We start from the raw sequence: 26,688 nt of genomic DNA on the forward strand, positions 1-26,688 counted from the left end.
ATTAAAAGTCCAAAACTGGTGCAAATATTTTACTATGCAAAGAAAAAACTATCTCTTCATTAAAAATTTGCACACTCAGAAGGATCAAAGGACCAAATTAGGTTTATAAGTCTTGGAGTGGGTGGCAACATTTATTGAATGTAGAGATCCTAAACCGAAACTTCTGAATACTTTCCTACAATTTTTCACTATCCTCCCCTTTTATCTCATCTGAAAACTATCCCAAAGATTTTTCCCATTTTGTCTGCCTAAGGATCTTCATCTTGACTTGATACCAAACTTACAAATATTTAACTTTTTCTTTTATATTTTACACTTTTAATAGTGTATATAAATTATAGATCTATATACTCTATATAAATAATACACCTGTTCAAATATTTTTATTATTCTTGAGATTAAAAGACACAACAGCTCATTTCTTTTTATCACTGTTTTAAAATATTTTACAAAGAATAGTTAAAACCAAGCCTGGCTTAAAGAATAAAGATTTTTCAGAGATTAATCCAAAAGTTGTTTTGTATTGTAGTAAGAACTGAAGGATAGAGAGAAGTTTAAAGTACATAGACTCACATTGCAAGCCAAGTCAATTGAATGGCTTGTTTTAATTCTCATAAAAGTTCTCATCTTTCTTCTTTTACCATTGGGACAGAATATGACGCACAAAGTGCCCATAGATATTTTCCTAGAAAATATATCTTTTGTATTTAAGAATTCATATTATTCTTGTAAGTGTTAAGATCATATTTTTAGAACATTGAAAATTTAATTTTCAATATAGAACAACCACTAAGTTTTTCTTTGATATTTGGTGTCCTTACATCAATTCCTTTATCTTTAGAGCTGAATTTGCTTAATATGCCTCATAATCACTGGTGATCTGAATTCTTTTGTTTTCTCTTGCACTTCTGCTTCACCATATTTTAAGTGTTTTCATATGTTCTCCCACCTAATATTCTGCATTGATATACATACATTAAGAAAGGCAATATATATACATATTTCCCAATCTTCTTTTGAATTAAGGCATTTCCCTCCCTCCCTTCTATCACCATAGTGTCCACAGAGCTAATATTTACTTAAGATATTAACCCCTAGACTGATCCCTTGTGATAGGAGATATCAGGAGGGTCCCACTAATAAAATAGTATTTTGGGTAAAATATGTCTTTTACACATCACCTTCTTTTTCTGAAGACAAGACATTGCAGTGCAGGGTGGTTGTAGTTTGTGCTACCTGTGTAAATTAGCCATAGCTGGGGTCCATCTAATGAAAGTGGTCCTTCTGGGGACTTATTCCTTGCCAATCTCTTCAAAGTCCTTGTAACTTTGGACCACTTCTTCTGAGACAGCACTTTCTAGGGAGCCTGTATCCATCTCCCACATTACCTTAAGGCAGTTTTTGGTGCAGTCCTTTGTGTATGCTCCAGAATAGAGGTAGTAATTCCTTGTATGTGTTTTTCTAGAGGACAAATGATGCTGGCTGAGAGCTAGAGATTTAACTGCTTTCATGAATTTAGGACAGGTGAACACGGAATGACCATCTGGACAAAAGCCACAAAAATGTCTTGTGATGGAACCAAGCACTCAGCCTTGATCTTTCAACTGATAAAGCCCTCATCTTTGGGTTACCCATCCTGATTCAATTTTTTTTTCATTTTTACCTTGAGATATAGAATATAACTTTAGAAACTAACTTTGGTACTTTTTTCAACAAAACTACTTTTTTGGCTTGATCCAAGAAGAAAAGGAAAATCTCTTAAAAGCTTGTGGATACATAATGAGTCTTGATTCACTTATATATAACTATTTTCCCTTTCTTTAACTGACTTTTGTGATAATTTCAACCTGGATAATTAGTTTTACATTTAAAAAATATTGAAATACAATATTGTATGCATTTAACATTTAAAAGATATTTGGAACAGAATCTCCTATAAAGTTCTAGTTTAAAAGAAAATGATTTTTCAAAAGGAATATGTTCCTTTGGAAAATTCCAGGTCAGTCCATCTTAAATATGTTCTTAATTAATATGTGACATTGGCATTCTTTCCATGGCCTTGGAAGCTCTAGCTCCATGAAATATTTTATCTAGGAAGGCTTGGTACTTCTTTTCATGTAAGCCCATTTGCATTTGAATGCTCTTTGGAGGGAAAAATGCTACTGAATTGCTGAAATTTCATTTATTTATTTGCTTGTTTGTTTTTAATCTCATTTACTATTACAAGCTGTATGAACAAAAAGTTCAATTTGTTACACTGGCTATTTAATTTTAAAAAATTAGCTAATTTCTAGCAGTAGTGAAAAGGTTAACCTTCTAGTAAATTGGATGGATAACAAGGGAAGCCGATTAGCAAAAAGAGGAGCTCAGTCACTGACCTTACAATGCTTCTTTATCTTTTACATTCATCTCTCAGGCTCAGTCCAACTCTGCAACATAAAGCCAAAGCTATGGTACAAGTATTGTATTCCCTGAGGAACAGCGTATTACTTGTATATGCTTGGTTGCTTTTTAGCTGTGAGCTTCTGAATCATATAAGAACCAGTTTATTCATACATTTACCCCTTATTTAACATGCTTATTGAATGGGCAGGAATCTTCTTAAAGGATAGAAGTATTAAGATGTAGCTGACACAGAAAACAGATGAAAATCTTAGCATTATCATTTTCTAAAGAAATGGTCAAACATATTGAATGACTACAAAAAGAAATTGAAAGATGTACATTTTTAATATCTTTGAGAGTTGATGCATACTAAAAATATGAAATAAAACATTTTTAAATAATGTGGTTTATACCACTATGACACAGGAAGAAGACAGGATTGTATAAGTGGGATACTCAACTTTTTACAAGAAAGCAAAATGGGATATTTGTCACTGCTTATTTACGCTAATTTTTTTTATTGTCCTGAGACACGTAGGTAAAGCCATCTGGATATTGAATTTATTATTCTGGGATGGAAAACTAGCTTTTCAGTGACAAAAAAAAAAAGTATTTTACCCATCAGTTTTCTATGCCTTTTTTTCCCTAGGATAAAAAAATGTTTGCTTTGGTAGAGAAAATAAAGGACATGTGGCCACGTGCTCCCTGCACTATTCAGCTATAACCTGCACTTGTTTTCCCCTTCTCAAAAGGTATTATGGAAAAATGTGCATATGATCTGATCCTCTCATGAGCCCTGTTTATTGTGTCATTTACATTTTACTAACTGGTAGTTAGCTCAGTGGGAAGCTCATAAGCCATTACAGTCAGAAGCTGAATGCTGTTTCATGCAGGTTCAACAGTTGTTGGAATCCTGCAGTTATTATTATTCTTTACTTAGGAGAAAACTGAAATAAAAAGGAGCAGGAAAGCAGAAATATAAGCAAATATTTTTAGGAAAACATAAGGTCAGCTTCTGTTTTGTAGTCTGCCTTCATGGTAGATGGTAGTTTCTTGTTTTTGTTCTGTTGATTTACCTCATATAAAAGGCTAAAGATTTTTTTTTTAATAATCATAAAAAAGCCCCAACCTTTCAGATTTCTTCATTAATATGATTGTTCTCTTTCCCTCAGCTCTTCTACTTTGCATTCTACAGTTCACAGTTATTATGTAGATTTGTATTTCTAGAACATGAAAGGACCATTGCCTTTTATGTATAGGGTCCCATGCCTGAGTAGGATCTTTGAGCAATTCTCTAATATTAACTAACAGGAATGAAAATCCTGAGAAATAGAGTGATGCTTAGTCAGCAGGATTACATTTGACCAACCTGCCTATGCTATTAATGAGCATAATTGTAATAATAAAATAATCTCTGTACTATACCAAATCAGGGCATATGTATATGACTATATTGAAGCCTTAAACTATGAAATTACATATACAAATGAATGAAATAAAACTATTCTTGCAAGAATTGCAGTGATTTTTCAGTTCCACTGAAGTAGCTGACATACTGGCTTCCTACTGTAGCTGGGCAACACTGGCATGAGGTGAACTCAATTTAACAATATTTGCCAAATATATGTTCAGTCCAGACCTTCCACATGGTATTCCCAGTGTGCATTTGACATAACCCATGAAGAACTGGGCTAGAAACCAATACTATCTGCATACAAAGATCAGCAACAAGTTATTTCTTTTAGAAGATATCTCAATCAGCAGGGGACTCCACTAACTTTTTTTTTTTCCACAATGTGCCCTCATTGCCTGTGTGTTTGAATAATCAGACATTTGACTGATCCTTTCATCTCTTACAGGGGGTTTGCAGGGACCCTCTGAACTAGGATGACAGGATTTGGAACCTGAGAGTTGGTGCTCTTTGTTTGTTGTGGCCTATCACCAGTCAAATCCAGTGTGTAGGTTAATAAGGCTTAAACTTTAAGGGAACGGTGAGCACCTGATTGACAAGCCTGTGAATAAAAGTGCAGTGGGAAGTTTTGTGTTTGTGAAGTTAGTATGCAGGGAGACACAACTGAAGTTTAGAATGAATTGCAATCAGTTTATATAAAGGCAGGGAATCTCGTTTGATGACTTAACATCAGTTTATGAACTTCAAATAAAATTTCAAACTATTTCATAGAGTTCAAATACAATCTAAGACATGGTTTGAACAGTTATTTGTCTTTGGTTCTTCCTTTTTTTTTTTTTTTTTTTTTTTTTTGAGATACAAGTATGTAGCAGAAATGACAAAGCACCAATATAAAACATATAATGAAATTCCTACTATCTATTAATTGGAATAATCTGTTAGGATTAGCAAAACAAAGTATTGTTCTACAGCACCTTAGAATTTGAAGACTTCTACAGCACTACAGTGCTTCAAATTTTCCTAGACATGTGCCTTCAACACTTTTTATTTTTAACAAGTAATAGGCAGCAAGTACATTCTGTACTTGAGACACTCTTTGAGGGTTTTCAAGGGATCCTCTGGGACATGGTACCCAAATCTCAGTAGACTTCAATCCATATGATTTTCATTTCCACTTCCACAAGTGGTTGAAAATCACAGCCTCACTTGTCTTTATGTATAATTCTAAAATTGACTGAAAATTTTTGAGCTATGCTGACTTCCAGCAGAAAATACAGCTTCACAAAACCAAAAATGTTTGTCAGGAATCTGTCAACAGTGGGATTTTCAAATGTATTATTATCATAAAATAGAAAAGTTCTTTGGGTTCAATTTGATAATGTTAATAGAGTATCTCAAATATAAAACCCCCTGTTTTATAAAATAAAAATAAACATTAAATGTTCAAGATAATATTTAATATTATATAAATTCAATATAATTTTAAAAAATTAATAAACTTTTTTCACAATTTCTGTTCTACAGAATGTTTGATTTTTTTTCATTTTTCATCAATATTGTGAAAAGACATGGAAGTGAATGATTCAAGAAATTTCTCCTCTTGAAAATATATCCCTACTGTTGTTCAAATTTATATTTATAATACATGCACTGAAAAATCCAATGTTCCCCGTATTAGAGAATACAAAATGCTTTTTAAAATAACTTAAGGGCCTGTTGGGGAATTCCTACCAAAATGATTGCTATTAAATGAATTTCTGTGTGTGGCACTTTGAGAACACTTTCAACCAGGCAGGTTTCTCAGACTTGTTAATGGCATTTATTGTCAAAAACAGAAGGAAACATCTACTCACTGAACATGGAATACCAAGTTGCAGAGTCAAAAAAAAGGAGAGGTCTGATTTCAAAGCATTTCCTCACGTTTACTTACTTTATGGTGTGTATATAAGTGCAGGGTAAATATGGAGCTGCTTTTAAATGTTCAAGAATGATGTTTTCTCTGTTCTCATTGAGCAGCATTGAGTTTGAGGAACCCAACAGAAAAAATTGAGTTGGAAAACCAGGGCAGAGTGGCTGCTGTGGACAGCATCTTCTTGCACATGTTATATTCTGGGAGAGAGGAGGAGAGGAGGAGAACAGGGTATTTTCTACCCCTGTAGGATTAGAGTTCATGAAATTGTCTCTGTAAACTCCCCATTTCAAAATGTGTTACTGAGCTCTGACTTACTGAATTTTGCAGACCATTTTAATAATGGTACAGGTCAGGCTCCATGTTTGTGCTGTGAAGTGCTTGTACATCCTCTTCTATCCAGGACACATTAAACAGAAATAAAGCAATATTGATACTGAACTTAGACAACTGCCGATTGGCTTTATTTTAAGGGAAGCCATTAAGATTCTCCAACCCAGCATGTTCTGTCATGTAGGAGATATGGAATTTAAATATCAGAAGAAAGTGGAGTCAGGTCTTCCACTTTTTGAATAAGTTGTCTAAGCAGCTTGCTAATATGAAAAGGATTAAGGAAACACTGATTAGATATATGACTGCATTGGACATTGCTAACACAAAGTCCTACTGATTGTGACCAATCTTTTGAACCAGACACTGGTTGTGATGTGAAGTCAGGCACATCACAATCAGTTTTCTCATGGGCACCTTCCCCTGCAAAACTTATTGGGAGAGGAAGCCAATTTTTCAAGCAAGCTAGAGATCAGCTGTTGCAATGAACCACTTAACATTTTATATATGAAATACAAAGTTAAATTATTAAGATAATTGTATTTGTCTGAAGCTGTGTTCACCTTTCTCTTTACAATCACAAAAATGTTATGCAAAACTTGTGCAGTCACCTTGTTTTTAGCTACTTTTTTAAGAGAACAAGAAATTCTTGATTACACACCTCTGAATTGAAGGGGATTCCCCATTTTCTTTCTAAGTGAACACAGGCACATAGATTTCAGCCCAGTCCAGGAATTTCATTGAGAACAACAGCTCAGACATGACCTTGATTTTGGAGTTTAATCTAATGCTGCCTCCAGCTCCACTGTGCATATAGGATAATTGATAATTTTCCATGAGTGTCTTGTTTTCTCCATTGCATATAACATTTTGCCTTAGCCTAATCTAAGTAGTCTGAATCGCCCTGCTGGTGAGTGTTGAGTGTCAGTTGCTTTCTTCTGGAGATGGCACAGAATTATCCAACAGCCCTCATACTGACCAAAATCTGCTCCTGGTCACCTGCCACATGAGCATTTATGTTATAGTTGATCCACTTGCAAAGCATGTGATTTGACGTCCACAGTTTCTTCTTCCAGGGCTGCTTTCCCCATCCTCCTGTGTTTTAGAACAAACCACATGAGGCAACATCAGCTTTTAGCAGAAAATTTTCTGCTAAATTTCCTTTTTTTGTGTGTTTTGTTTTGGTTTTTTTTTTTTTTTTTTTTTTTTTTTTTTTTGGGGGGGGGGAAACAATCGTTACCCTTATTTCTTTGCTTAATATCTATAAATGAAGACTCTTAAGGCTGAGGCATACCCAAAATTGATTGTGTTGCATTTCTTTGAATCCACAGGATTAGTCTGGGGCATTTCTCTCACCCTAAATTGGCACGGGCTGGGTTATCTGCCCAAATGCTGGCACTTGTGCTTGAGAGTCAGCGCCTTTGATTCATGAAGCTTTGGCTTTGATACAAGCATCCCTGTTACCTCTTGCACTAAGGATCTGGCACAACCCCTGTTGGTACTTCCATGAGGACTTACAATGTTCCAAGCCTCCCCCACTGCGTAGACAATTCCTTAGTGGGGCAGGCTTTCCAAACACATTGTTTTAAAGAAATGAATCACTCATTCGTGAAAAATGGAAAAAAAAAGAGCACAAATACCATCAAAGCAAATTCAGGGGTTTGCCGCCCACATCACTGACATCATGCTGCCAAGCCAGAGAGCACTGAATAGGACTCCTTACAGAGTCCATCAATGCCACTCTTTAAATGGCAATTGCCTGAAGGGGCTGCTGGTTTGTGATATGAGGTACTTCTTCCTTAGCAGGAGAAAGGCAGCAAAGGCTGGGATTTCAGTGCAAGTCCCCTCAAATGGCAACAAAACACACGGCTGTTTGCCCTGCCAGGATGTCTCTTTTTCAAAGGACTCTCTTCTGGGTTTGGAGGGCAATTAATTTATACTAGGATGAAATATTTTTTAAAAGGAAAAGACCTGTCTAATCATCAGAAATAACTTTCTTTATTAAACTGGAGATTAGTTGGATAAAAGAAACAAAGTGGACTTCTTATCATTTATGGACCAATTAAAACAGACCCAAGTGAGGTCTCTCCAAATTTATCCCAGAGCTGGTGTGCTGGGGCGTGTGATACAGGGATGCACTGAGCTGTCTGGACCCGAGCCAGTTCACATCTGACGAGCAATTCCCACATCAGACAGTGCTGTGCCCCAGCTAATAAGCCCTGTCTAGAAAATGCAGTGACAGGTCACTGTGGCACAGTGCTGTGTTACATATACAGTCTGCACTTAATGGCACCAGTTCCCACTAGTTGTGGGGTTTCTATCATGTGACCATTTTATGGAATAGACAAATTTCCAGTAATTCTGCAAATGTTTTTTATACACTTTTTTGTCCCATGACACTGCCTTTGCACTTCTTTCCCTGTGATACTCTGTCTTGCTGGTGTCTCAGACAAATGACTCAGGTTTGCCTGTGTTTCTGCATTTGTTCACAGGGAGCTGCTTCTCCACACACCAGGTCTGCTGGGGGGCTTGTGAACCACCAGCCAGCTAAGGTGACCTGGTAAGCAGATCAAGATAATAAAGGAACAGAGAGTGAAGCAGCAAAGAATTCGTAGCCTTCACATTTAGTATCATGTCACCTTGGCTTCAGTTTCTGCTTGTCTCTAAGTACATCTGCACATTAGCTGCTGTGCATTTTCAAAGCAAGCAACACTTACCCTGATGTGTGTAATGCACAGAACAAGGGGACACTGATCTGCCTGGGGATTTGGGACACCACAGTAATGCAAATAATTAAAAAACAGAAATTGAGACTGGCAGTAATGATCTTTCACTGACCCAGAGTGGATAGATAAAATGATCAATGATGTCTTTCCCTTCTGTAATGTCTGCCAGACAATCCAAATTTATAATCATCATAGGAAAACAGCTGCATATCACAACCATATGGCACTGAGAATACACATTATTGTACAGTAGCACTGCACTAATTTAAGGTCTGTCACCACTTCCATTATGGGCCTCTCTTCCCAGCAATAAGAAACCCTCACACAAGCACTTACCCCAAGCTGTACATGATCTCTGCCTACAAGGTCTTAGGTCTCTAGATGTTTTAAATAATATTTTATTTAAATAACTTGCCTATTTTTTCATTATGTAAGCTAAAGGAAGGTTCAGTTTTTCCCCTCATTATTCAAATTTTTTTTAAAGACAATAAAATGCCATGACTTTGGGAATGGTTAGGCCTATTCCATCTACTATGGGCCACTTTTCAAATTGAAAGCAGTCATTAAGCATCTGGTGATTTTAAAAGCTATTGTATATATACATAAAGTGAGAATTATATTTACATTAAAAAAATCACCAAAAATGAAGCTGTATCTATTTCTATGTGAACTCAAAGCTTTTATGAAGTTATTCTACCTAAGGCTGGTCAGACTACATGTTAGAAGAATGTTGTTAGAGGAAAGAAAATGCTCTTTATTTCTCATCTCTATCAAAATCTGTACACAATTTTGCACATCTTAGAAATCCCCATTGGAACAACTGCTATGTTTCCAAACTGGAAGCAGCTTTCTGGCACCCTAAATTTAGGGAAAAATCTGCAGTTAATCCATAAAGTTTCTACAACTTGTCAAAGACATTATGCACAGTGCAAAGGTGGCATCTCCTGTGGAAAAAGGATTTCCATTTTGGATAATCTCTCCATGGCTGACACAAGCATATCTCAGTCACTGCATAATCACAGGTTCCATGCTGATGTGAGAGTAGCCATCACTCAGAAAGGTCATGCCAAGGATAAATTAGCACCAATTAATAATAAGTTGATGGAAAATTTTCTTCTGAAAGTTCAGGTGACCAAATCCGCTTTTTGATTCCCAGTGGCACAAAGGCTGTTGCAGCTGAACTCAGGGGAGCTGCATAGGCAGCTCTCTGGAAAGCACTGGGAGGAGGAAAATGTTCAGCCCTAAGCCTGAAAGGGGCTGAAGTTGATCTCAGGGGAGAGGACCATCTCTTATCTGCCTCAGAGCAGCCAGAGAAGTGGTCAAAGCAGTGATTAGAAAATAGTAAGAAGAGAATAAAACTATCTGCCCATCCCCCTCACTGTACTTCCAGCCTCCAGCTACTTTCAGCCCAGCAATTTCCTGAACTGGATGTGGTTTTTTATGCACTCATTAATTCTCAGTGGATTTCAGTTCCATGAACTTACAGTGTCTCTCCTTTAATCCGTGGAAAATTTTAACCTCCAGATTCATTCCCTTGCCGTGAAAAAAATCACATTTTTTTAGGAGTTAGTAAAAGTGAGTGCTGGCCCATGACTTCAATGTGCCTCAATAATGCAAACAACAATGGCATTACTTGGCAATAATTTTCCATGTCCTTGAGATGATTTGCTCTGATGGTCAGGGTCATTTTCCTCTCAGTCAAAACTTTATTCCCATGAGGCAGCTTCTTGATTCTTACTAACGTTTTTCCCATTAAAAAAAGAAAAACTCATCAAATTTGGATATCCTTCTTATCAGAGAACATAGGATTTCTCCATGTCATGCTTAGTGTATGCAGAGGTACCCATGAGGTATATGAGCCCCTAAAGCAGATCAACAGGAATGAATCTGTGGGAGAGAAAGTGCTGTGGGCCTACATCCCAACTCTGCAGAATTTGGGAGATGGAGAGAGGGAGGAAAGAAGGAAACAATCCTGATTGTCATGACTGTCCCTAGGAGGAGCAGTGCACACAGTGGGCTGCTAGAGCACTTCTACGCATTTACTGACAACCAGCATCTGCTCTCCAAGATTACTCCAAAACACAGGGCAAGGAGCAGAAAGTGGGGGCAATCCAGGGATGTTTCAAAAGCTCATTCACAATCCTAAGTAACGCAGATGCACCCATGCAGACCAGGGTGCAGCATGGCTGAGGGAGTCTGTCTGAGCAGACAAGGCACCCACACTGAGCTAAATCCTCAGGATCCTCTGCACACCACCACACCTCTCCACTGTGCAGGCACATAATGTCACAACAGCTCTGCTCTCCTTCTCTCCTTCTGTTAAAGAAGTAGTTTGCACCACCTCAGCCAGCAAAGTCTTGGAGAGTTTCATTGAAGTCAACAGTGTCTACCTGGAGCTGAATTAGCTCAGCTTCTATTCAACAAAAAGAAAAACTTCAAAGTGTCTTAGAAAAAATTATGCAATATGTTACAAGATGAAAGATTTTTCAAGGAAACACATCACAAGGTGGTTGACTAGATTTTTCTTTTCTGTGTTATCCAGTGTCCTGAGATGAAACAAGACTTAAGAAAGCAGTAGAGTTTAATAAAATGAGCAACAAAAGAAATAGAGAGAGAACTTAAAGCTTCTACTGAAAGCCAGTCTCACACCAGCACAACCACAGGCTTTTAATAATCAGGAACTAAATTCTATACTTCGTTTTACCTCTGCTGAACACTACCCCAGAGCTCAGTAGTGATGATTTAATCTCTTCTACTCTTTTACTTTTTAAAAGTGAATCAAACAGCATAAGTTATCAAAGATGCAAACCTGACCCCCTGCAACTACATTACAATGCAGCACCACCTTCTGGCTATGGGAAAACTCTTAGCGGCTACTTTACCTATTCCGTTCTTCAGGGGCATCTGTTCTTTAATTCTTTATGGTGATAAGTTTTCATGGCTGCAGCTATTATAACTATAGATGTTTTTAATAACAGCTGCTATTTTTCAAACAGAAGAGACATTTCTAACATGGAGCATTTGGAACTGTGTATCTCAGCCTTTAGTGAAGGAGCAATGTGTATGTTCATTTCTTATGATCTGTAATCACATGCTGGTCCTGGGAAACATGCCACAAGGGCCCACATATGTGAGCAGTGGCAGCTGAAAGTGCATAATTCATGAAGGAAACATCAGGATCAGAGGAAATGGCATAAATAGCTGATTGACTTGACACATCTTATATTTTTTCCAGGATTTATTTCCTTTAAAAGATGTGAGTTGTCTTTTAAAAAAGAAAAGTGTAGACTGCCAAGTCATAAGTTTCTCTAGGTCACTTACTTGTTTTTCTGAAAGCAAAGGCATTCTTCTGTTTTCATTCTGATTTAATTAGAATGGGTTTTTTACAGTATGTGGTCTTTGTTCTTCCAGGTCTCTACTCCTCCACAGTTTTATTCAACCCCATTGTGGGTCCACTTTGAAACAGAAAGGGCAGTCGAAACAACTTCATCTCAGAAGAAAATCCTATAAATACTGTAATTACTGTGGAGTTTAATCTGGTTTCTTAACCTCTGATTCACTTTGGATAGATCTTAGGGCACAAAAGAAACAAATCAGCTATTTCAGCTAAAGGGTTCATTCGGCACAAATCTGGACAAGGTTTAATGATAAAAGAAATGCTTAAAATAGAGAAACATTAGATGCTGCCCAAATTTCAGCTGGAAGAAAGAAAAAAACCCCCACGATTACAAAAGCAAATTTAGTCACATCCAATCTCCAAGAACATTTTGTAGAAATATCACAAACAACAGTGTTCTCAGGGTATTTCTACTAGAAATAATGTGAGAAAGAACATTCTCACATTACTTCCAGTCAAAATGCCATAAAAATGCACACATGATAGCAAGCATTCTCATAGCATTTTAACAGCAAAGACCTCAAGAAAACATTTTCTCATGACATTTCCTCTGGAAGAGGGTGGAGCTGGAGAGTTCTGTACTCCTCCACTCCCACTAGCCTGGGAATGTCTCAGGGGTGAGCTCTCCAGTGAGAGCAGCAGGGCAAGGATTGCAGAGGACACAGAGGAGCAGGAAATCTGATGGGTTTCCCTCTGCAATGAGAGCACTTGGAAGAGAGGAAAGACTCCTCCATCCAAAAAAAGTGGCAGAAGGAAGGTCACTGATAATTATATTACATAGCCCAGAGTAACTAGAGGATGAGCTTATGTATACATCTGTATTTTCAACATAATACTCCCCATTAAAGTATGTATATGAGATAGAAAGTAGGAGGGGGAAGGATAGAAACTTTGATTTGCTGGTTTTGGGGTGTTTTAAAGGGTTTTATGTGCAAACTCTCCATGAGGGGATTTTTCATGATTTTTTTTCTGTGGAACCAAGTTGTCTGTACTATCACACTGCCGGTCTGAAAAAAATGAAATCTCAGCTTACTCAGAGAAAAGAGAGAGACATGGTCCCTACTAAGTCAATGGGATAAGTCATAGACACCCACACTAACTCATCTGCTACGATTTGAGCTTACATCATTCTGTTGATGTAGAAAATCCTCAGTTCCCCCTTTCAAGAGTCTGATTTTACAAAGTCAGCCAAAGCAGGGATCTGAGCAACCTGGTCCACTTGCAGATGCCACTGCTTGCTGCAGGGAGGTTGGACTAGATGACCTTTAAAGGTCCCTTCCAACCCAAATCATTGAGAAACTCAGTGATCCTAATTTCAGATCTGAGAGATATTTTAGTAAGCAGAATGGCCAGCAATAATTTCAGCTTATTTTTCCCACCCAGCTACTGTACTTCAGCTGCCAAATGGAATCAGTAAACCCAAGAAACGAGAGAACTTGGTATTTTTGAACTCTTCTGTCCATCTTGAGAGATTCAAGTGTTAGACATTAAAGGACAGAAGAAATTGCTTTCCCTGGAGGCCAGTTCATGAGGTACTCCACGTGATAACTGAGGTTAATGATGAGAATAATGTCATGAACTGGAAATCAGGATCCCCTTTTGTTTATAGACCACAAAAGAGAAAACAGAAATGAGACACTGCTGTGTGAATTTTCTTTAGCTGTGTCTTACATTGTGTCCAGAGTCAGTCCATCAAAAGTTCTTTTTTTAACTCAAGTTTTTCAAAGGTTCTATAGTTTCCCTAAATTGCTGTTGTTTAGTTGGGGGCAGTTATTTATTTATTTATTTATTTATTTATTTATTTATTGCTTCACCTTCCTTAAACCTTTGTGTATGCAGTAAGCAGAGGGCAGTGCCTGGATGTGGGGTGTGGAGGAGAAAACTCTGCCCTTAGCAAGTCCACATTGCCCTTGAACAGGAGTAGAATAGACTGAGCTGCCTGAACACTGATCTCTGTGAGTGTCAGACCTACTACTGAGGTAGTAGGGAGAGCACCACAAACTTATTTACTTTCATTGCTAGATGTTTTCTACATGCTTAAACTCAATATTAAAAAAAAAAAAAAAAATCCAACTTAAAATTTTCCTAAAAAAACAAGGTGGTAGATATACCCTCCCAAGTATATTAACTCTGATGTATTCTTCAGATGAAAGTAAGGACCTCCTGCAGCTGGCAAACAGAGATGATTTGCTCTGAGAAAAAATTCTATCCTAATGCTTAAGATTAAAGATTGGTTGAAATAAAAGCAGAAAAATGAGGAATTTCATGAACAAGAAGATTCACTTTTTTGGATTAAAAGGCCTTTGAGATGGAAAATTAAAGATCTATCCATGCTGTATATGTACTGAAACACATATATATCTCAACTGGTACTTATGCTGATACAATACTCTATTTTTATGATGAATAAGTGATTAACATGATAAGCGATCTACAATGCTGGTACATGACACATATACATCATATTGATTTTCAGATTTGCATTACCTTTGCTTAGGTTTCAGAGAAAGAAAATGCCATGTAAAAATTTGCAGATGTGTCTAACAAGCAACATGATCCTTCTTTAAACTAGGATAAATGACATTTAGAGCTATTCATGGAATCATAGAAAGGTCTGTTTTGGAATGGACCTAAAAGATCATTTCATTCCAATATCCCTTATCATGGGCCAGGACACCTTCCACTAGACCAGGTCACTCCAAGCCCCCCCCATCCAACCTGGCACTGAACACTTTCAGAGATGAGGCATTCACCACTAGTCTGGGAAAACAGTACTTCACAACACCACAGTAAAGAATTTCTCCCTATTACTATTAATAACACAGAATTTATCCCATAGCCATATAATTAGTAACCACATCACTACTGGAAGTTACATTTCTTTGTTTTAATACTTCAGATGTTTAACTGCTCAAAACTATTGGCTAGCCCAAGTCCTTTTAGAAATTATAAATTTAACTTGTTTGTTGCATAAGTAAAATTAAACTGAGAGTAAAAGTTTGTCATGCTAATACTGTGTATAAGAACAGGCAGTCCCCAGCCATTCAAATGTACAGTCCAGGTTGTAAATAGTGATTGCAAAATCCAATTAATCCAATTGCACTGTTCTAGTTTTATAGCTGGCAGGGGGAGAGGAGAAGGAAATATAGAGAACAACACAGATTTAAGGTGTCTTTTTAAATCTAATGGAGACTCAGAGATCTGGAGTTTACCCTGCAGAGTAGTGGGCCTAGAGTAGTGTTCCTTCCCCGTAAGTGGTTTCTTTCAGTATGCGTAACTTAAAAAAAAAGAAAAAGCTACACATGTGGGAGTACACACAGCATTCAATGACCTGAAGTCAATGACTTTATTTGAAAGTATTTGAAGCCTCAGCAAATTGACAATCAGAAGAAAACCCTCTTGCCTCAATGGTCTCTCAGATTTAGGTGTTGCTTTCATACTCATATATTCAAGTAGGAACAAACTAATAGAAATCTAGAAACCAAATATTTCCTAAAGTTTCAAAACTGAAACCTGAGTTTGTTTATTTGCTTGTTTGTTTCAACCAAATCTCCCTGAAATTACATGATAGATTTCCTGTTCCATGAAGTGAGGGATTGAAAATAAAACAAAACCAAAACTGAACCAAATTGTTCTCAACAGTTTTCCACCTTTGATACAGTAACAGCCAGTGTGTCATTTACAGATGATTTGGAGCACAAGCCTTCAACTTATAATTAAAGCTGGTGGTAGGCAATAAAGTTTAGAGACAGGGGTTATAGAGAATATCTCCTCTAGAATGTTTCAACACCAAATTCTCTGTATTAAGGGAATAATCCCTATGGTTTTTCCAACATTCCTTTTGACTTTAGTGGAGCTTTGTTACTTGTACTATCTGCACAGACTTTTAGGGATGGGGTTCTAAAATCATCTGCAAGGTGTTTGAGAAACCATCACTTCATTTTAAAAGACTGACCTCATCTCCCATTCATTTCACCCACATATCATTAAAGTCCAGAATTGCCATTACTAAAATACAAATCCATTCTTCAGTAATTCTTCAGTAAGCTCTGCCTCAAATTTAAAGCACCAGGTGTAGCTTGATGTCGTTGATACTGAATATCTGGAAGTCCACAGAAATTCCTGTTTGGCTCCACAGTGTATGGGTAGTTCATGAAAGAGTCAGCCTTGTTCTGTAATGCTACTTGAAGTGCTGCTCCACTGAATGGCTGGTAATTTGAAATCATTAAAAAGCTGAGATAAAAAAAGAACATTTGTGAACGAACATAATCATATTAATAAGAAATAGAAAGACATGAGGAAGCTGTTTGGAATTTAAACTGAAGTTCTTGAATGTTATTTCTGCAGTATTTGATGAGCTCTGATTAACTGTATAAAATTATCAAATGGGAAAAAATCCAGCTGGAAGTGATGACTGTGAACTTAGTGACGAATCTCTCAAGAATACATTGTCTCCATCTTTCCAGGCATAGAAAAGCTATGAGCTGTGCAGCCAGTGATCTATCTATTCAGGAATTCTTTACCCCTTGTTTAATTACCTAGATCATTTAGCTGCAGTATTTAATATTTCAAGTGCTGCTTTTCATGTCTCTTTTTGTAGTCACTGCAAAAGTCTTTTGTGCAACATTCTATGTTCCTTTCCGGTTGGACTCATAACTGCAGTAAGAATAATTCTTCATTAAATTTTTGACAAGTCTGAATTTTATTCCCCCATTACCTCTCTGGAAGCAGAGGGACTGTTCATGGGAATGTTTTTTCAGCAGTGTGAGGGAAGGCTCTGTATCCTGGCAGTGCCGATAGCTTGTCAGGATGCGGCTGCTCTGACATGATTAATACAAGCTCATGTTGCTGAGCAACCTTAATGAAGCTGAGGATAATCAACCCACCGCTTGCACAGATCTCTGGACTTGTACTTCCCCGTGTGTTTCCTGTCATCCAAATCCTACGCTGTATGAAGGTACCTGAATTAGCCCTGGAATGTGACATAAAGGAGCCAACAGAGAAAGTTGGAGAAACTGATTAAAGGATTTAAGATTTCAAAGGCCGTGATCCATCTGGATTGGCTGTTGAAGAGGGTGAGGGTGTCCAGAGATGGCAGAAGAAGGATCCCGACCTTCCTGACCCTTTAGTGAAAAGAAGGGATGAGAAAGCAAATGTTGTGTTCATTTGTTTATTTTTCTTTGTGTGATTTAGACAAGGAGAAAGGAATAAAGCTCTCTGGGTGGTCCTGAAGTTGTTTCCTCATGAAACTGGGAGAAGGTTCCCCTTTTAAACATTGTTGTGAATGGATGATGGGAGAAAGAATTGGAGATTAAAATTTCTGTCTTTCAAAACTGTTTTTCTTTACCTTTCTTCCTGGATGCTCCATGTTTCTGCTAAAACAGCTTCACTTAGCTCAGAAATGAGCTTGCTGGAAAAAGCTCCCACTTCCATATTTGATGAGGATCAGAGACCAATCACTGAGAGACAAGGAAAAGTTACAGCTGCTGGCCTTTCATCATTTTGCATAAGTATGCCTGTAATGCAGTGACACAGTATCATCTCAGTTCTCTAAAAAGTTTTATGTTATATTGACTAACAAAAGAGGGGAAAAAAGGGAAAATAAAAAGTGCATAGGATTAGTTTCCCTTCTCTGGGAATTTTTATTCCATTCATGAAATGACAGCAGAACACTTGTGTCTCACTCATTAGAGAACCAAATGGGCAGTACTGTGCCACTGTCCCTTTCCTGTCCAGTGTCCTTTCCAGAGTCACCTGAGTCCTTTTTCAGTGATTTTCTATTTCCTGGCGCTCAGGAAAATCGGGTGATGAGGACAGCCTGGTGGACATGCCATGCACTGGCACATGCAGAGGGACTGGGATGGATGCCTGCCTCTCCTAGGCAAAGCCAATAACTGCATATGTTAGTGGGATGGCAAGGACCAGATGGAGCATGCTCACCCCTCTGATTACTCGGCCAGTGCCCTGTAGATGTAAATGCTGCAGAGCCTGGCTCAGTCCTGGCAGATTTTCAAGGACAAAGATATTCCCCATTAAACCTGTGGGAAAATAGCCATGTGAATTAATGCTTTGATTCCCAGGGGAATCACTGTAAATATTCCAGCTCTTTCTGTTCCAAATGTAGATGTGTGATAGATACAGTGCCACATTTCCTTAGAAAACTGAGTGCTGCCATCCCAAGAAGACAGCCCAGTGGCCCCATGTATTCTGTTTCTTCTTATACTTAGGCTTCTTCTGCTAGACATTGGGAAATGAAAACATTCTGTATAACATCAGCCCTCATAGGTTTTGGTGTGGGAAAACACAATATGCCATGAATTCTTTGCTGCGTATGTGCATATGATGTATTCTGCAGTCAGTTTTCATACTGTGACACAGACCTTTTTGAGGTGAAACTGCTTTTTGAGATTTGAACTTTGAAACTTAGTGTCTCTGTTTTTTTTCTGGAGTGTCCTTCAAAAATAATTTGGAATAACAGAGATTTTAGAACACTCATCATGCACCATGGTGGCTGTACTCTGAGGCACATTAGGACACATTCATCATTTTTTAATCCCATGTGATCCATTGACTTTAGCAAAATAACAGTAATATAAAGGAGGAAAATTTTTGACTATCTGTGTGTGATAAAAGGTTGCAAATGGCAAGTAAATAATTTCATGAAGAGCCATTGTATTTGTGGTTGCATAGACATATGATGTCTATAAATCATTTTATACTATACAGTAAAGATCTTGAGTATATAGATCATTATGAGACTGTGAAACAGCAGAACTGCTGTTGTCTTGGTAGATGAGTCAATGTTGGGTTTTTAATTCCCTTCTGCTGCTGGCTAAAATCTCTTCCAGGAATATAAATATGAGATGGCTGAATGTGGAGATTATGATATGCAAAAATATGTGAGTTACTCTTTTAAACATGAAAGAAATATTTTGAAGTGCACCTGTAGACCACAAAGGACTTTATAATTGCCTTTTTTTTTTTTTTTTTTTTTTTTTTTTTTTTTTTTTTTTTAATGAAATTTAATGAAATTAAACAAGTTGTTCATTGGAAAATAAAGGTAAATATTTCATATTTCCCTCTCTCTGGACAATGAAAACCAAACATCTTATTTAGGTTTAGGGAGTATTTGAACAGCACAGTCACCTCAGCAAGAAGGAGAGAGGACAGCCTGCTGCACAGTGCTGCACAGGAACTGAGAAACACATTTTGAGTTCTCTTTAATTGCAACTCAGATGAGTCATGGACACTTGGTCCTCACGTCCTAATTCTGGAAGCAAAAAATAAGCACTTGTTTGAGGCCACTCTTTAAAAGTAGCCTCAAACATAGTAACCATAGCTAATTGTAAATGACCTTTATTTATTGACAATTTGCATAGTTCAGAGAGGAATTACTAATATATCACAGACCTTTTAGCTAGAAATAAGCATGCTCAAGGCAGACAGCTGTTTTCAGTGTCAACTGGGAAAAATGCCCCAACCACTCTTGTTTGATGAACAAACATACTTTCTTGATTGTCACACTCATACCCATCTGTTGAGATGGCACGATGCCCAGGCAGAAGCTGGGCAAAACTTTTGCCTTGGGCATTAACAGTGAGCAACAATAGGTTTAGATGGGCAGTATGAGTAACACTGCATATAAAGTGTCCCAGGCTTCAATTTTGTGCCAAGCATGGCACAAAAGCTTGGAAACAAATGTCTCCTCATACATCATTTGGGATTACTGAGTCCTCAAAAGCAAATATTACCTAAAAGAACCTGTGTTTTGGGGTCATCAATATAGCATCTAGCATATACAACACAAGCTGCTGTTCAGCTTAAAGTGATTACTTTATTAGAGGAGAACACTGTGGCTGGTGCACACTGTGTGACAAGGTGGGGATAGACACTGCTCGTGTGGACAAATGCTAACTACACAGCCAGTTTAGAAGTCCACTTTAGAAGCAGAGGACCAGCTGCTGTCTCAAGCAAATGGTCTTCATTTCCTGGAAAACGTGCAGTCAGCAAAAGGATAAGAACCTGGTTAGTCAGCAGCTGAAAGGATGTGAAAATCAGGAGAGGCAGTAACATGAGATTTAATGCATGAGAAATAACTAGAAGACAAAAGAAGAGAGCTTACAGGATCATAGAATCATTTAGTTTGGAAAAGACCTTTAAGATCATCAAGTTCAACCATTAGCCCAGCACTGCCAAGTCCTTGTCTCACTGTATGGGACAAAGACTCTTTGTAGGTAGCTTTAAAAGGGATGAGTTAAAAGCACAAAGCAATAAAAAGAGAATATATATATGTGATGCCTTTGATTTAGATGAAACTATAAAGCCTTTTTCTCTTCCAATAAACCTATGGGGCAGAGCTATTAAATTTTAAATCTAGTTTTACCAAATCTAGAAGTAGATACTTTCAAAATATAGGGACTCACACAGAGCAAGACAGGCTGAACTCTTTCCTGTAATTCTGCTCTACATCTACTGACACTAGTTTTTCCTGAGCTACAGCAGAGTCTGTAGGGAAGAGCTTTTAGCTGTCTCCTTCTTCCACCACCTCCTCCTTGCCTTGCTGCCTGCTCTCAACACTCTTTTCATCTCCTCTCAAACATCAGGCTCTTTGCAAGCTGCCACTGGCCTCACTACTACCACCTCTTACTCTCTAGATGTTTGTTCCAGGTTGTGCCAATAAGACTCATCTTTCATAGGCTATGCACATCCTTTCACTCATAAAGGAGACATGGTCTCTTCCTTCCTCCACAAGGCAGGAGAGGAAAACATCTAGAGTAGCCATGAAAATGATTTAGGACAAATCAACACACATAAGTACTGAGCAAATAAAGAAAATACATTGAACATATTTATAGAGCTCTAAATAATTTAGTAAAGTTAGAATTGGACCTTTCCTTATTCATATAGTTCTTACATCTGTTCAATACATGTGAAGGGAAAGTAGTCTGTGCTGTATTTCCAAAAACAGTGATAGAAAATTTCTAAAAAGGAATTCTGAGTCCAAATTCTGTATCCAAATTTTAGGGTTTTTTGTTGTTGTTGTTGTTGGGGTTTTTTTTGTTTTTTTGTTTGTTTTAAACTTATTTAACTTCTCCAAGGTGTATACATACTCTTTCACAGCATACATGTGGAAATATTACCCCTATTCTAAACTTCCAACAGTCTCCCATTTCAGTTTTACTGAATGTATTGAGGACTGGCTTTGTGTAAATGTATTTGGTTGCTAGGTTAGTTGTCAACCTTATTTGTTTGAAGAAATGTTTAAAAAGATGCAAAGAAGAACATGTTCACCACGCTGTTTTGGAAACAATTTTTTCAGCTCAGTTATATTTTTTGTGGATTTCTGGGATCCAGATCTCATATGGTGACAGGCACAACATAATGTTTTGAATACTATTTAAAGAAGTCATTAAGTACTCTATTCATTATGTGCAAATTCTTATATTACAGTTTAGTTTCTATCATGTCTGAGTGCCTCCTGTCTGCATTACACAGTGCAATAGCATTGGCCACATGCAATTCTTTCATCCTATCCTAAAAACGAGTCACATGCATAATTACTAATGCACTCTGAAATATAATGTATTTTTATTATATATATTTTCTTTCATATATAAATATCTGTGGCCATCTGTGCAGATATACATAAATATTGCTTGGTGGACTGTGTAGAGATGACAATTCCAAATAAATAAATAAACTTTGCATTTGAAGGCAACTGTGAAATGAACACTGACCTGCACTTTGAGTTGCAGCAATTTTTTTTATTTCACTTTTTTTTCTTTTAATGACTGTGGTTTCCATGGCAAAATATTCTACTGAAAACAAAACAATGGTCTGAGCAGCCTTAACAAAAATCACAGCTCAGCAATTTGACTGCACCTTGCTAGGAAATGTCTACTGGGTTATGTTTGACAGGAGCAAGGCTGTTCCTGGAGAGTTGTAGACAAGGACATGAGCCCAGAATATCTCGGCTTTGAACTTTAATTGATACAAAATAGGAGCTGAATGTACACTGCAGTTCCTTCTGCAACATGGGCTCTCCTGAGCCTGCAGAGGCAGCTCTGAATCTTCCCAAGGAAGCTTCTTGTGAACAGGTTCTTTGGGAGCAGTGTGTGCACAGGGAGAGCCCTTGACTTGGTGAGGATGTTGGGTGCTGAGGGAAACCAGCTCATCTGTCTTTGATGAAGATCTAATTTATAACAACCTGCTTGAGTTTAGAGGTTCTCACAAACTTTTGCACAGTGCAAAGTTGAATAAGGAAGCCAAGCTCGCTCTGATTTCAAAAAAACTGCTGTTTCTTGGCAGCTGAGAAATTTAGGTTTCTTCCATCAAAGCTGAAGCACACATTTCTGCATAGATATTCCTTGTACATTTTCTGTCATTCCTGGCTTTTACAATCAATTAACTAATCTCTTACCATTATGAAATACATATATTTGTAGAAAAGAGGTAATTTAAATCTAGATTAGGCTCTTACAAGCCTCTTACAGGCACAGGTATCCTTTAGCTTGCTCAAAGCCTTAGGCTTTAGAGCAGTAAAATCTTCTTAAAAGCTTCTTACTTGCTTCCTCTACAAATAAATTAATTACATGGATACTCAGATTTGTTTATATGGAGATGTAAAAAGAAGGCACTTTGGTTAAATCGGAATATATCTTCAGAACACGTTTGGTTCCAGAATAGTTGGGAAAAATGATGAGTTATTGGCTGCTTAGTATAGAAGACAGTAGAATAATTTCATTTGGAGAATGTATTTGTTAATGCAGAAATAAATCTTGTTCCATAGCTGTAGAAATAAAGAAAAAAAGTAAAATCTCTTGAAATTACACTACCAACTGTGTAGTCTCTCTGCAGCAGCAGCGGGCCCATTTCAGGGGCTATTAAGAAGAGACACTCATGAATCTCCATTGATTTATTGTATTTTTCACCACACACAAGCCTTTCCTTTTCTAAAAACCCACGAATTTGTGACACATAGATGGCAGCTGCAACTCTGAATGGTGGATTTGGATCTGTAGATATGAAAGCCAGATTGGACAGCCCCAGGCAGCTCCACACCCCAGGCCAGACCTTTCCTTTTCCCCCTCCAGTAGCTCCAGCTGCAGTAATCAGTGCTCAGCTTAACTCTTTCGAGGCTCCTAATTCCCCACAGAGTTCTACCTGAAAGTAAATATTCCAAATTGTCTTTTTGGAGATTATGAGTCTAGAATTCTGCTTAGTTGGATTTTAGGATTTTAGAAGTAAGAAGCTAACTTTTGAGTCTTGCATTGGTCATAATCAAGGTATTAATTATTTGTGCACCATTGGTCACCATTGGTGAAATTTAGTTGCAGTAAAAACAGCAGTGTGTTTTAAAACGACAATAGCATAAAGCCAGAAAGTGAGGCAATTAAAGTAAAACATAAATGAAAAGTGTAGCTGAGAGCATTCTAAAAAAAATGACTCTTCAATATGTGTGTGTGTAGATCTGTCTCTGTGTGTGTGTGTGCATGCACAGCGATGATACCATACCTCACACAGGATTGTCATTGTCTATTCATTCATTAGAGGTAATTATTTCTAATTTTTGTCCCCACTGACCTGTAGGCAGATGGTTAGCATGAATGCCATTTTTATCTGGACACCAGATCTGGCCAGACAGCAATCTGTTGGGTTTGATCACTAAACTGGCAGCTGCATTACAGACCTGCTCTTTTCTCTTATTGTCTCCAGGGACTGCAGATTGGATGCACTGAATGTGAACTTCTGCAAAACATGGGGCTTTTTGTCATTTTCACTTTGCTCTCTTTTTATAACCATCCGGTAAATATCAGCACAGTTAAAAGCTGATTGAATCAAACTGTACCAAAAAAAGCAATTTTAGCTACGAAATTATTTTTTGCTGATATAAAAAGCAAGAAAGTAAATGAGGCTTTAAAGAACAAATATACATGTGCAAGTCAACATGAAAAGCTAATTCAATGAATTCTAAGCTGGAGTTTAAAAAAATCTATATATGAACACTACTCTTATCTAAAAACAGAGTACAGGGTGTTGTGGGACACATTTCTGAAAAGCACAAAAGGACCAAAACCATCTTATAATTGTATGGTTTGCACATGGGAAACTTGTGTGATCAGTAATACCAAGCACTTTTATATGACATAGTTGCATGACATACAAAAATAGACAGAGATTTTTGTCCAACCTTGCTCTGACTAAGACTTGAGAACATGAATAAGTTTAAACATATGAGTATTATCCTTATTAAAAGACATGGTATATGCTCTACTGATTAATTTTTTTTCTAAGTGTGTGTGTCAATCTGTTTTATTGAAGTTTTTTTTTGCCTTCTTTTGCTCTTTCTTAGTTTGGGAAAATGATTTAAAACATGGTGGAAGTCATGCCTCAGTAAAGACTGAAATATCTTTCGCTGTTCTCTATTCAGATTAAATAAAAGAAAAATATTTTTAAAATATACTGATTGCTATGTTCCATTTAAAACTGTCAGAATAAATTAAATAATTAGTATCTTAATATAAAAGGCATCTGTTCACTACAGAGAACAATTATCTTCCCTTTTCAAGACACAGAGATGTTAAATCCTGATTTGCTCTACTGAGGCTGGCTGATGTTTATCACAGGACAGGGATGTATGTAAATACTTCTTGCAACACAAGGAATTTACCATCAGACTTGTTACCATCAGACTGTGCCACAAGTAGAATTCAAAGACAAGGTATCTATAATCTTACCAGTTTGGATATATTTAGGCAGGGTTTAATTTTCCTCAAACTGTCATTTACCTTACCTACTTTTAAAACGTAATCCTGTTGCATTCCAGTGTTGCTTTCATAGGTAGGTAGACACAAATGAAATAAATGACACAAACGAAATAAAATTACATGTAGTTAAATGCCATCAGAAAAGTTTACTTCCTAGGAACTCCTTAATTTCCACACTGATGATTAAGTCCACTGTGAGCCCAACAGATTATTCTGGTTCCTGTACTTTGACCTGAGAAAAGAGGGAATCTTGTCTTTCTCAACAGATTCCACATGCAATTTTTAATTTTAATAAAATAGATTAAAATTAATATAAACAGCACAAAGGAAAGCACCCTACACAGTTCTTTTTCTGTGTTACAGTCAGGTGCACTTTCACTTAGTGCTCCTCCCTGATGTTTTCTTGGCCAGTTGTATACAGTAGGAAGGGCAGAGAAGATGCCAGATCCAGATCTTGTACTCCCCAGGTAATCACTGAACTTCCTAGAGAAAAAATAGAGGCAGTTAAACATCTGCCTCTGACAGGGAATTAGTTGGACATAAGCTGGTGAGTAAATACTTAACAAGAAAACAGTGAGTACAGGTACTTACCTAGTAAGTTTGCCAACCTATTTTTGTTCTCCTGGCTCTCTCTCAGTCTACTATTCATGACAAATTTAGAAAACTTAGTTGCCAGAATTACTTCCTTTACTGCAAGTAGAAAGAAAGAGATAATTTTAGAAGATGATTTATATCCCTTGACTCTCCACTTTGCAAATTGAATTCTCTCTGGTCCTATTCCATATGAGAGAATTAAAGATTCAGTGGTGAGATTTCACCATCCTCTCTAACAACCCAGTGCAGATTGCTGTGTTGCATTGCAAAAGTGTATGTGAAAAAAGATACTCAAAAATAGATGACACAATGGAATTGAAGACTACAAAAAGCATCAATGATGATTAAACAAGAGAGCGTGCTTCAAAACAATGAAGCCTAATGAATATTTTTTTTTCTATGGTGGTAGTAATAGGTCCATGTGGAAGGTTACTCACACCATTTAAGAGAACACACACTTTTTATACCCCAGACAACTGAACTAATGCTGTGCTTTCAAAGCTATTTTTAAGATCAGCAGTCATCTTTAACAATCTCTTTTGAGTGCTGGGAATATCCAAGGTAGGCCTGTTATGAGAGAAGTATATTTCATATTTTCAAAGATGGACTTGAGTGGCAGGAGCTTGTGCACGTGGTCCCAGAGCAGCAGGGTTGGGCTCTCCCAGCCAGGTGAGAGGTACACACAGGCTTAGAAGAAGAGGTAAAGACACTGCCAAACACTTTACACTCACCCATGTGCTGCTTACATGCCTTGGCATTGAAAGCCAGCAATCTTTTCCAATGTCTCAGCAAATGCTTGACAATTTTAAAATTCAGAAGTGGATCCTGCATCTCCAGCTGCCATTTTTTAGGCAAAAAGAAATATCTATCAGAGGACTCAGACAACTACCAGTGACTCTCAAACAAACACAAGTAATGTGAGATTTGCTGTGCAAGTGCAGATGTGGTGACTGGTGTGTGGACTGTGTGTCCAAATGCACCCAGGTGTGTCAGGATCCCTGCACACATGAGACAGGATTGCTCTGTGCCTGGGCCCTGGATTACACACAGCATTCAGGGATGTTCCATACACAGGGACAAAACACACAAATGTAATAGAGCTGGCAAGAATACAGTCATAGCAGATCTCACAGCAGAAGCTTTCTGAGTATTTCTGGAAACAGGAATTT

The sequence above is a fragment of the Zosterops lateralis genome, assembly GCF_965231275.1.
Source record: "Zosterops lateralis genome assembly, chromosome: 3".
Classification (NCBI taxonomy): Eukaryota; Metazoa; Chordata; class Aves; order Passeriformes; family Zosteropidae; genus Zosterops; species Zosterops lateralis.